This window comes from Pleurodeles waltl, chromosome 5 (assembly GCF_031143425.1).
Source record: "Pleurodeles waltl isolate 20211129_DDA chromosome 5, aPleWal1.hap1.20221129, whole genome shotgun sequence".
Classification (NCBI taxonomy): Eukaryota; Metazoa; Chordata; class Amphibia; order Caudata; family Salamandridae; genus Pleurodeles; species Pleurodeles waltl.
This window is the reverse complement of record NC_090444.1, coordinates 583,369,662-583,382,633: the sequence shown is the minus strand read 5'-3', so window position 1 is coordinate 583,382,633 and position 12,972 is coordinate 583,369,662.

Genomic DNA, 12,972 nt, shown 5'->3' with positions numbered 1-12,972 from the left:
GGTATTGATACAATTGGTAACATCTTTAGCAGCCACTATAAGTCCCTAGTAAATGGTACTTGGATACCCAGGGCTTGGGATACTAAGGGTAAGCCCCTGAGAGCAGAAGTACAGATTGTGCCACCCTCATGGGCCATGCATCCAGATGTACCCAGCACTGCCACTGCAGGTTGAGGGTCTTGGTAGAATCCAAAAATGCAAACTCAACATGGTACACAGCCTGTGTGCCATGTAGGTAAGTCGCCCCCCCTGGCAGGCCTTCCAACCCTAAGGCATGGTGCACTATACTCTATGTGTGAACATAGATGCATGAGCAATATGCCTCTACTGTGTTCTTGCCAAACATGGCACATAGTAAGTGAACAAAGCAGCCATTTTAAATGCATGTGCTGGTTACTGGTCAGTACGAGTTTCACAGCTACATTATGGCTACTCTGAACCCAGGGTTGTTTGGTGTCAACGCAAGCAACTCAGAATGATAAATCCAATCTGGAACCAGCATTGAATTTATTGCAATATATGCCCAGAGGCCACCTTAGAGGTGACCCCTGCAAAGCTAACACTGGCAAGGTTGCTGACTAGTCACATCCAGCCTGCCACCACCAGTCAGGATTCTGGGGACCTGGGGTGAACTCTGGGGTGAGAGACCCTGCTCTCTGGTTCCCAGAATAAAACTCTTCCTGGGTGGAGGTGTCACACCTCCCTACTCAGGAATGGGCACTGCCCTGCTAGCTCTAAAGGGCGTACTGCCTTTGAAACTCCACCCCCAGGCTTGCTGCTAGCAGCAGATGTCTGCCGCCATTGCAAACCCCCACTTTTGGCAGGGGCAATGGTGGGAAACCAAAGGATAAGAGGAGTGGGCACCACCAGCTTGCACCACCCCTAAGGTGTTGCATGCAAGGTGACCCCTCCATTTTATTTTCTTCCATCTTGCATGCTAGGAAAATACCCTATCAGGGATAGGTAAGTGACCTCTGCCCAAAGGAAGTAGTCACACAGTGGGTTTAGCCACCCAAATGTAGATGATCCATTGGTCACTACTAGGTACTCCCCTAAACTACCACTAAATACAATATTTAGTGGGCACCCCTAGACCAGAGATTCAGATTCCAAGGACACAACAAGACCAGCAACAAAGAAGACCCAAGACTCGAGCACTGAAGTCCTGCTGTATCAAGAATAAGGTGCCAAACCCTGCCTGCTGCACCCAGGACTCAACAATCACTGCTGAGGGGTTGTTTGGTCATTGGACAGACTCTAAAAACCCCTAGAGGACCTCCACTCTTCAAAAAATTGCTGAAGATCTCCCGTCAGAGTGAAGGTGTCAAACTTTTGAATCAAAGACTCGAAAGCCATTGAAGTCCAGTTCATTGACTGGCTGCTCACCGAGGACCTAGATGCTGCACCTGGACCAAATTTCACCCAGCAGACCCGGAGGACAAACCGTGCAAGTGTACCAAGTCTGGTGGCCGTGTAACCTCCAATGGCTGAACTGTGCAGTAGCCATTGGTACCGGACCCCCAATGAAGGACACCCAGAAAAACTGTCCACTCCGGACTTCAAAAGGACCAGGAGGAATCCCCAGACGAGTAACTTCAGAAAACACCTCGACCTCCAATTAGAGTGACTCTGCTGACCTGCAAGTGACCCTCAAAGTGACCTACCTCCTGCTTTGGATGGCACCTTTGCACACAGTTCTTGGCCTACCGATTTGCTCTGCACCCGGCTGCCCTGTGCCCTGCACTGAAGATCCAGCTGTGTTGTGAAGGTCCCCCACCTCTTGCGACCTCAACACTCCAAGTGACCCACTGAACTCCCTTTGAAGTCCACCAGTGCAGTGCTTTTCCAAGTGGTCCACCCAGTGGCCTTACACCTGCTTCAAAGACATTCTGCAGCTGCTCCCACTTAAACCGGGAGCTGCTCGAACTTCTCCAGCTGGTCCACAGGGTCCGCCATTGACCTCGACCTACAACTGAGTGGAGATATTGGTAAATGTATTTTCTGGTTTTATATGCATTTTTTAAAGTATTTCTCCATTGATTTCTATGGTGCATAATTACACGCAGAACTGAGACATTTTCTAAACTTTGAAAATACATAACTTCAAAAGTGATTAAAATGTGATTTTGATGATCTTGTTCTTAAAAAAATTATAAAAATCAGAAGTATTTTTGTAAATTGGTCTTGCTTTTTTCTTTTGAGTGTGTGTTCTCATTTATTGATACTGTGAGTACAACAAATGCTTTGAACTTCTCCAAGATTAGCCTAAATGCTTGACCAAGCTACCATAAAAATTAGAGCATTAGGTGGTCTAGTTTTTACCTCTGAAAACTAACATGTGGTTGCTCTGACCCTCTACTCAGTGTACAATGTTTTGCACACTATATAGAGGGCCAGCTCCCAACACACGCCTTGCTGGGCACCATGCTGGGTAATAGGCACAAGTAGTCAAAATTCATGTGATCGTGGAGGCCAGAAAGCACTATGCTGCAAGCACCTCATGCTGCACGGAGGTAGCCGGCATTGTGCCAGTGTGGTTGCTCGTGTGTAGCTGTCTGCCCTGTCCTAACCCCCTCTGCTCCTTGGCCTGCTTGCCCTGGGTGCCCGCTTGAAATTTCCATTTCATCTTCCACCTATTGGAGAGGGAGAGTCAAGAGGCAGACGAAAATGCCAAACCAAGTCTCCAATATCTCGTACTGCGTGATCATACCCCCCATAGCTGAAATTGCTTAGGCGGTGAGGCCGTGAGGTGGCACAGTGGGGACAGTTTAGCTTCCCCCACAACCTGTCCCCATGGAGTTTGTCACCAAGGGGGTGCAAAAGGCCTGACCTGTGGTTACAAGTTCAATCTTGGAGGGAATGGTGAAACGGAAGCAGGCATCGCAAAAGAAGGCCCACATGGAGGAGATATTGGATGCTGAGCCGTTTTATTCTACATCCCCAGGTCTTATCATTCCTTTCAGCCTTAGTGCAGTGTCTGAGGGCTGTGTTGTTTCTCCTCTCCAGGTGTTTCCCTCCACAAAGAGCTCAATCAAACAATACTTTCTCAATACACCGTAGGTTATGCAAGCAGTTTCAAAGGATCAGAAGGATATTCCTGATGTGGCATCTACATGTATCCCCCAGAATAATCCCTAGAATATTACAGGGTTTTCTGCAAACAGCCTGCCCAGCTCACCTCAAGATATTATAAAATTCTCAAGCAAAGAGGCAGCTTGTGTAGGGTTTTTTCCAAAGAAAGAATGGAATCCTGCCCCAGGCTAAGATCATGTAAGTCCATCATTGACTAAGCAGCAGATTCTCCTTCACTTCCTGCACTACCCTCATCTGACCTTGTTGATTTTTCTGCTGAAGGGCAGGAGCATTTCAAAGAGCCAACGCCTACTCCGAGCTTCAGTCCTTCTAGTTTATTGCCAAACGTGGACACACACATAACTATGACAACAGTTCAAGTCTATTGATCTTTTGACTGGTCCTTGGAGTTGACGAGCCCTATGATCTTGCATCCCCAAGCAAGTGGATCTTCTTCTTATTATTTTACAAAAAGGCTTCCAGCTCACCCCCCAGGAGGGGGAGTTTTACAGACCAGGAACTAGAAATCCTGACGGATTGCTTTCTCTTTAACATTGAGGCCCAAAGAGATGAAACCTTGTGACAAACTATGCTATTGTCATGGGGCCCAGTGGAAAAGGGCACTGAGCCAGTTTCAATTGCCCATGCCCCACTACATCACCAAGAGATGGTAGCATTAAGAGCCACATTGGACACCAAAGCTAGGACTCTTCTCTGGCAGTCAAGTGAGATGGAGTTGTAATTAGATCCAATTCAATCATTGACAACCCATCCTGTTGAAATTGGTTCTAAGCTTAACCATCTGGAAATAAAGATAAAACTCCCTGTGAATGACAAACCCTGTCCATGTTTCCCTATGATCAAAAAGCTGAATACCCTTCCAAAGTTATTTGAGAACCTGGTTGGCTCTATTAAGGGCTCAATGGTTAATAATAAAATACCACTAGTCAAGTTACCAAATGCTATTATGGCTGAGGTCGTTGACCAGAACAACCATAGCACATCTGAATTGGCCATCTCTCTGGAAGTTTCTCAACAGCAATTCCTTACTTGGGACCAGGTAGCCTGTCTATTTTCTTTCATTCCCAGTAATCCACTGGACCAGCAAGGGGAGTTCCTGGACAGGACTACCCTAATGAGAAAAGAGGAAGACACTGAGAGAGGATCCCAAGTGGCAACAGAATATAGTTTTCTACCCGATCCACAGTCATCATCCTGCTTGTCTAGAAGGGAAAAAAGATTTTTAAAAAACAGTCAAAAAGCAGCATACACTTACAAAAAACAGCTAGAAGTAATAAAGATCAAGCTCCAACAAACAAAGTTCAAGCCCCCACGAATGCTGGAAATATTTATCCAATTTTTGCCCCTCCTATGCACCCAACACTCCATCTCCTGTCATCAAATAGTACATTGACCTAAGTCCTCCCGAGCATCCCTGTATTACCTGAGCCCAAAGAATTAAATCAGACCCGGGAGGCCTCGGAGATACATGACTACTCGGTAGATATGTTACCCAGAGACATGGAATTGCGGAAGTGCAGTCTGCCAGGTCAAGGCGTCTACACCTTCGATTGGGGAGGTAAACTGACAGGAGCAGTTGGGATGATGGCCAAGTAAAGCGTAAGACTGGACCAAGGTATTCACTTAGAAGGAGAGTTCTTAGATCAGCCATTCCCCAATTCTAGGGGCCAACAAAAGGAGTTATCCATATATAGAGCTTTGTCCAGAAGGGAATCTCCACCAACCTGAACAACTATACCAGCTCCTTCAGTGCAAGGAAGCGAGAGACCCACCTGCCTTAAGTAAACTTTTGGCCCCCAATTGGTATCAGCTTGTCGAGAAGCCATGTTCAGTGAATGACAGAGAAGTGAGCCTTGTGGCTCTGTAGGTAACAACCCTCTAGCACAGCCTTCTTTTTCTACCCACTCTGGTCTCCATACTGTCCAGCCAGAAGAAATCATATCAGGGAAGGCATTAAAGTGACATTCCCAAAATAAACTATGGGTCTCACTGTGCTTTGCTGGACTAGCACCATAATCCAGCAAAGTGCCACAAAAACATCATTAATGATGACGCTATTGTGCCCATGGTGTGCGGTATAGTGCATACAACGCTACCCTGGTGATATTAGGGGGGCTCAGGGCGACACAATAAAAGTGGCACACCAGAGCTGATGTGCCAATTTCTTGTAAATACGTCCCTAAGTGTGATAAAGAGGAGAGTTCATTCTCAATACTTCTCTTTGTTCCTCGATACCACCAAAGGGCTCTGTGGACTTCCTCAGCAGAGGCCTTAAGAACATTACCATTGTTGACCTGGACTGGGTCAACTTTTATCTACCCTGCCAAATTCAACAGGAGACGTAATCAAGACAATTTGGAAAAGAGTGGCCCAACGGAACTCCATTTGGGCAGAAAGGGTTGTCTTCGAAGAATGGGGCATCGACCTCCATATCCCTGCCCCAGTGAAATATCCATATGTACTTTTACAACCATGTAGCACTCAAATGCCAGCTTGTGTACTGAAGGGTGCAATTGGGTGCAATCAGAGTGGAGCCTTCTTTACACAGGGGCCAAAGCTATTTGTCATTCATTGAAGGGTTGACAGGAGGGAGATTATTTATAATATAGTAAGGAGTGTGTGCCATACGCAGGGTAGGTAGCTTTGTCCAAGTCAAACAAGTAGGATCTCCGGGGTCATGTCACCTAAACCCATTGATGTCTTGTCAATGGTCTCCTGGAATATTGTGGGGTTGGGTTTCAAGCTTTTTCAGTGGACTAGGGGAATTCATAGATTTTGTTGATATTGTTTTATTCCAAGAAACTTGGGAGACCCCCCACCCCCCTTATTCAGGCAATGCATTACCACATTACACTCTCCAGCTTGCAAGTCTAAATCAGGTAGACCCTCTGGGGAGGTTGCTAATTTAGATCAAGATTTCTTCAGGGCTTTATGCTGTCTAACTAGCCTTTAATTGCCCGGATATGCTTTCCATTCAGAACACCACTTCTGATTATACAAAATATTTTCTTTTTAATGTATATAGCAGGAACATTTCTAAACCTGCAGATTCTCCTGCACTTACACTTTTTGATTGATTACTTCTCCACATTACCAAGGGAAGAAGCTGTAGTGATTGTAGCTGGGAATTGTAATATATGATTTGAACAATTAGCACTCTATAATGAAGTAGCAGGAGAGGAAGACCAATGCAGGGGAATTCCATAGATTTTGTGCCCATTGTTGCCTTCACTCCCAAAGGCAGCCTTCCAAATGTTGGATATTTGTATGACTTGCTGTTTGAAGGCTTGATACGGTAGGACTAAATCTGATATGGAATGTCGACCCACCTCTAAAGGGAAAAACTACTGGAGTCATAATGATTATTTTTTACGAGATGTCCAATCTTGGGAAAACCTTATTGACATGGCAGTACTGTCTAGATGTAAGAACAGCCACTTCCCTCTCCGCATAACCCTTACTGGAAGTAGTGAGAGGGGTAGTAGGTCCGTCCAATTACCCCGGGACATTCCTTCAGTTAGTAATAACTGGAGGAGACTTAAATGAGAATGTGTCCTGGTCAATGAGTCCAAGAACACCTCATTATACCAAGAGGTAGCACCTATATTATCTTTCATGGCCAACTCTGAGGCAAGCTCAGACATGATAATGGAAGTCCATCTTAGATGGTTTGAAATTTTGACTAACGTTTTTTTACAAAATCTTCCCCTCATAAGCTCTTACCACAGGGAGTTGACCCTTCATGTTGTGAGAGGACCTGTAGGCTAGCTAAGAGTAATCTTCTTAGTGCTCTGAAAAAAAGGGCCCCTGCAGGCCATACAAACATCGAGGGCAGACTACAAATTTGCCACAAAACGAACAAAATCTTCTTGGGATACTGCTATATGAAGCAACATCTTGTCTGCAATGCGCTCCGGGGACCCGGCAGCCTTCTGGTTTACAATAGCTCATGGTGCCAAAACTCACAGGATGAAGCCAGAGTCAAACATTCTTCGACAAGATTGGGTGAACCATTTTGAATCTCTATATGATTGTAGCACGCCAATTGCAGCAACTTCTGAAATCTGTGGTTGGAAGCAATCCCCTGCATCCCTAAGACTCTTTGCAAACCAGATTCCTTTAATGAAGGCTGCAATTCAAAGTGGCTGAAGTGGCTGTGGCTATCAGATTCCAGAAGGCAGGTAAAGCGCCCGGGTTAGATTAAATTCTGGCTGACCTTTTAATGTTCGAACCGGTAATCTGAGCTCTCTACCTTTCATGTGTTTTTATTGCCATTCTAACAGCAGGTGAGATTTCACCCTCTTGGAAAGGGGCAGAACTTAATTCCTATCCGTAAGAAAGACCCAAAGTCGGACCCGGTTAACTGCAGCCCAACCAGCCCCATTGATTTAACTTAAAAACATGTCTGCAATCAGTTATTAGACAATCTCCTTACCTGGGTCAAAAAAATAACCAGCTCTCTCAACCAAGTTTTTAGACTTCAATTAATGAGGTGGAAAGAAGTAGATATGTAAAGGGGTAGCCTTTATGTCACTTTTGTTGACCTTAAAGCAACGTTTGATATGGTCCCTAGAGATAAGTTATGGTGCGTACTAGTTAACATTGGGCATCCTCCCCTACTCCTTTATCTATTTGTTAGGTTACATAAGGATAATTTTGCACAAGTTAGGTGGGGTGTAAATGGGGAACATACTGAGCCTTTCAAGTTTGGCAAAGGTGTTAGGCAAGGATGTGTCCTTGCCCCTACCCTCTTCCTCTTGTTCATAAATGGCTGCATTGATTACCTTTTAGGTTGCAACAAAAGCTCCCTGGATCTAGGGGGAACTAAAATACTTGCTTTAATAATTTTGGACAATACTTTTTTTTTTTTGTTTTTTTTTTAAAACATGTTTTTATTAGTTTTTCAAAACAAAAAGCCATACATTTCCTTGCAAATAAAGTCATTGTTACAGTTCAACATCAATTTGCGGTGTGTCATCCGGCTTTCCCCTATTAGTATCTATCTATAAACTAAACTACTAAGAACTTGTGTGCACTTCCCGGCCCGCTAAACCTGCCCGACACTGTCAGTCCAACGCCACGTAAGGAGAGGCGTACAGGTGCAGCGTGGATCTATCGCCCCCGGTGATCAGAGCCCCCGACACCCCCCACACGGGAGCAGGGGGGGGGGCGAAGGAACCCAGCGTAGGAGGGAAGGGGGGGGGGGGGGGGGAAGAGGACAAGGCGGGAGGATCCCATGATGCAGAGCTCTGCGCTAATGTCCATTGGTCAAGTGCGCAGAACTATTGGTGCCTTGGCATGCTTGTGTTGGGGGGGGGGGGCGAGCCGTCAGGTCATCAGTGTTGGTGAGGTATTAATGCAAGATGTGTGTGTGTGCCTCCAAGTGCATTGTTATCTTTCTGCAGAGGGCTAGGCCCTCAGCCCGCTAAGTGGGCACAGCTGACTATAATTCAGGGGGGTCTTTCGTCATTTTTAGCTTCCAACCTGGAGACTAATACACCCCAGGCCTCCTCTCCCATCCGACCCAGACCCCTACGGGCTAAGTTTATTAGCAACTGATGCTCAGCGCGAGCCCAGCGTAGCGTGAGGGCAAGCCAGACTTTTAAGTCAGGCATGTTACGAGCCTTCCAGCTCATAGCTATCAGTCTTTTGTTGATTACATACGCTAAGTCTACAAACCTGTGTGAGTGTTTATTTCTTTTCGTTCTTGGCCTCAGTCCAAGTAAGCAGGACCTGGGATCCATGTTCAAGTTGAGCCCCGTGATCTCCGCTAAGGTTTTAACCACCCTCTCCCAGCCCCCTCCCAGCCTCGGGCACTCCCAGACCATGTGATAGAACTGTGCTGCTGGTTTTTTGCATCTGGGGCAGGCTGGATCCGACCCGGGGAACATACGTTTGATCCTGGCCGGTGCCAGGTATGTCTGATGTAAGTAATTAAACTGTGTATATCTGAATCTAGGGTTTCTTGATACCTCTCGTGTGTGGCTCAAAGCTTTTGACCATTCTGACTCAGAGACCGGGTTGGGCAATACACTGTCCCACTTCTCCCTGACTTTCTGCAGGTTGTCACCCTGGGGTTTGTTCAGAAGCTTGTAAAGGTTTGATACTGCTTTTACTTGGGAGTCACACCTCAGCATGTGATGCAGGGTAGCTGTGATATCAGGCTCTGAGTCGACTGATGCCCATGTTTTCCTGATTGCATGACATATTGCGTGATATGCCAGGAACTGCCCACGATTAATCCCTGTGAGGGCCTGTATAGCTTCGAAGGTCATCAATTTCCCTTCCTCGAAGCAATCTCCCACTTCATTTATACCCGCCTCTAGCCAAGTTATGGGTGAAAATGAACCCGCGTCTGTCCAACCGGGGAGCCACTCCAGTGGGAGGAGTGGAGAGTAAGGAAATGCTTTACTCCCCCCTTGGACATACTTCTTCCAGTATGAATGTGCCGTTAACATCAATGGATTGGTGCATGTGCTTTTATTCTGCTTATCCAGCAGCCAGGTCAGTACTGGAGAGTCTTGAAGACGGGACTTCAGCCATATAGTTTCTGCTGAACTAGGCCTATGTAGCCAATATAAAATCCACTGCAGCTGTGCTGCCGCGGAATAGAGCTCGAAGTTTGGAGCGCCCAGTCCACCCATTGCTACCGGATGGTGCAGCGTGGTCAGTGCAACCCGCCTTCTGCCCTCACCCCACACCAGCTGCAGTAGAATAGAGTTCAGACCGATAAAAAAACTTTTGGGGATAGTGATTGGTAGGGCCGCAAAATAATACAACAGTCTAGGTAATATCAACATATTTGCTATAGCTACCTTACCCAGTGGTGAGAGTGGTAATTTATTCCAGAAGCATAACGAGCTCTTTACAGAAGACACTGCTCTCCCCAGATTTCCATCCCTTAGATCTTCAGGCTTATGGTAGACATTGATCCCTAGATATTTAAATGTGTGAAAACACCATTTTAGGTGACCCGTTGGAACATTTTCTTGCCTCACAGGGGGACAGCTGACTAGTGGGAATATACAGGATTTCCCCCAGTTAACCATTAAACCAGATAACCTTCCGAACTCAGACAGTAGCGACATCACTGGGGCCAATGCATCTTCTGCCCTGCGTACGTATATCAGGGCATCATCTGCGTATAATGATATGGAGTGGAGAGTACCATTCCTTGACACCCCCCATTCTTCTTTTTTGGCCCGGACGCGTGCAGCTAGCGGTTCCATTGCCAAGGCAAATAGGAGGGGGGATAGCGGACAACCCTGTCTTGTTCCTCTGCAAATCGAGAAAGCATCTGATACCACTCCTCCCGTCTTTACCCTAGCCTGCGGGGCAGTATATAAAATGCGTACCCAGTTTATGAATTTTGGGCCGAGGCCCAATAACTGCATGGTGGCGAACAGGAAGTCCCATTCTAATGTATCAAACGCTTTTTCTATATCAAGCGATATCACCGCTTCCTCGAGTGCAGTCGGGAGGGAGTCACCCATCACGCTGAGCAGCCTCCGAATGTTTAGGAAGGTGCTACGTTTCGGGATGAATCCATTCTGGTCCTCGTGTACCAGGATATGCATGTAGGGAGCTAACCTATTAGCCAGAATTTTGCCCAATATCTTACAGTCCAGGTTCAACAGTGAGAGGGGCCTGTAGGATCTGACATCAGTGGGGTCACGCCCAGGCTTTGGGAGGACCACTATCATTGCCTCTCTCATCGAGGGGGGCAGGTTTCCGTTGACCTCTGCTTCCTCGAATATTTTCAGGAGATATGTGTTAAGGTGTGTCGCAAACGTGGAGTAATATTCTGACGGCAGTCCGTCCGTCCCTGGGACTTTATTCCTAGGTAATTGTTCGAGGGCCTTGTTGAGTTCCCCCAACGTGATGGGGGCTTCTAAAGACTCCCTGTCAGTGTTTGTTAGTTGGGGCAGGGGAGAGTCTGCTAGGAAGGACTCAAGCTGTTGGATGTTACATGATGTACTTTTGGTGTATAATTGTGTATAGTATTCCCTGAATGCATCATTTATATTTACCTGTGTGGTGGCTATTGCGCCTACGCCTGTAATTATCGACCCTATTGGAGGGCACCGACGGTCCTCCCGCAACAGCCACGCGAGCAGCCTACCAGATCTATCGCCTTCCGCCTGTAGTCTAGCCATGTGATGTTTGTGATCGTGTAGGCGTAATGTAGCATCAGCCTTTGCATGTTCCGCGCGCGTTTCCCTCAGAGCCGAGTATGGCGTTACATTGCAAGCAACTGCGTTTTCTAATGCCCTTAGCTTTTCCTCCAGTTTGCTAACCTCTGCATGAAGTGTACGCCTAACCCCCCATGTAGTGGAGATACAATGCCCACGGATTACCACTTTGTGTGCATCCCATTCTGTTGCCCTTAAATTTGTGGTGCCGGTGTTAGATTCCCAATACTGTTTTAGCGCTGTCCTCAGTGCATCTATGAATGCAGGGTCGTGTAATGCTTCCACTTGTAGCCTCCACGTTGGGATAGCATGGCGCCTCCTGCCCCAATCCAAAGTGATACTGAGCGGTGAGTGATCTGATAATGTCTTGGCTAGGTAGTCTGTACCGCTGACCCCCGTGCAGATCTCCTGAGTGCCCCAGAACAAATCAATCCTTGTGTGTACCTTATGAGGAGCTGAGTAAAAAGAATACTCCCTAATTTGTGGATGTTTCATACGCCATATGTCGTGAAGGCCCATATTACTGGCCCATGACAATAGTGGACGGCCGAGGAGTCTGATTGCTGTTGAATGTGTGGGGGGATTTGACCTGTCTAATGCTGGGTCTGGCGTGCAGTTAAAGTCTCCTCCCCATATAGCAGGTGATTCGGGATGCGTTAATAGCGTTGGGGTAAGTGAACTCAGGAACTCAGATAGTGCGCTGTTAGGAGCGTATACCCCTATGATTGCCAGTTGTTTGCCGTCCAGTTTGCCCTCCACCACCACATACCTGCCCTCTTTATCTATCTTGCATGAAGTTTGAGTAAAGGGGACATTCCCTGCTATCCATATGAGAACCCCCCTCGCAAATGATGAATAGGATGTACCCACTATCTGACCTCCCCATTTAGCGCGTAGATCCTGCAAGTCTGGGTCACGCAGATGAGTCTCTTGTAAGATTGCAATATGCGTGCAATGGCGTTTAAGTCTTGTGTGCACCCTTGACCTCTTACTCGGGGTCCCCAATCCCCTGACATTCCAGGTGATTATGACATATTTGTACGCTCTATGAGCAGTGGGTTGGGCCATCATTCACTTGAGGGTAAACGAATGTCCTGCCCCCCTACCCCCGGGAGGCCTCCCCCAGCCCCCGACCCCCCACCACACCCCCCACCCGGGTCCCACACCACAGGGCGAATAGCTAATATTATGGTCAGGCCGGTAGTGCACAAACTAACGATTACCCACTTCCCCACTCCAACTGGATCCCAACCCCAACTGTGAATTTGCAACAAGCAACACACCCATAGTGGGTGTGGGTAAAGATATATCCGCATGGATATCTGCGGGGGGGCAATAATACTATCCGGATGCGGCTCATTTTAGGGGCTCGCATCCTTTTGCGGAGGCAGTCCGCAGTTGTCTTAGGGCACTCCAAGGGCACGGCCCCGCAGGCCTCCCCCGTACCAAGCCACCACTGGCGCCTAGTACGGATAGAGGCGTTATCACCAGGAACAAACAAGCAAGGATACATAAGTTCAGGTGATGTTACCACCTATTTCAGGAGAAAGTCGCGATTTTAGATTCTGTGCTCCAGACTTGGAGGTTGGTCCCCACTCGGGGGGATAGTTCGGTGGTGAACATTTAAAGTATGTCTGCGGATCTGGGGGTGATCTCCGGGCCCCTCACACCCTCCGTTAGTGTAGAG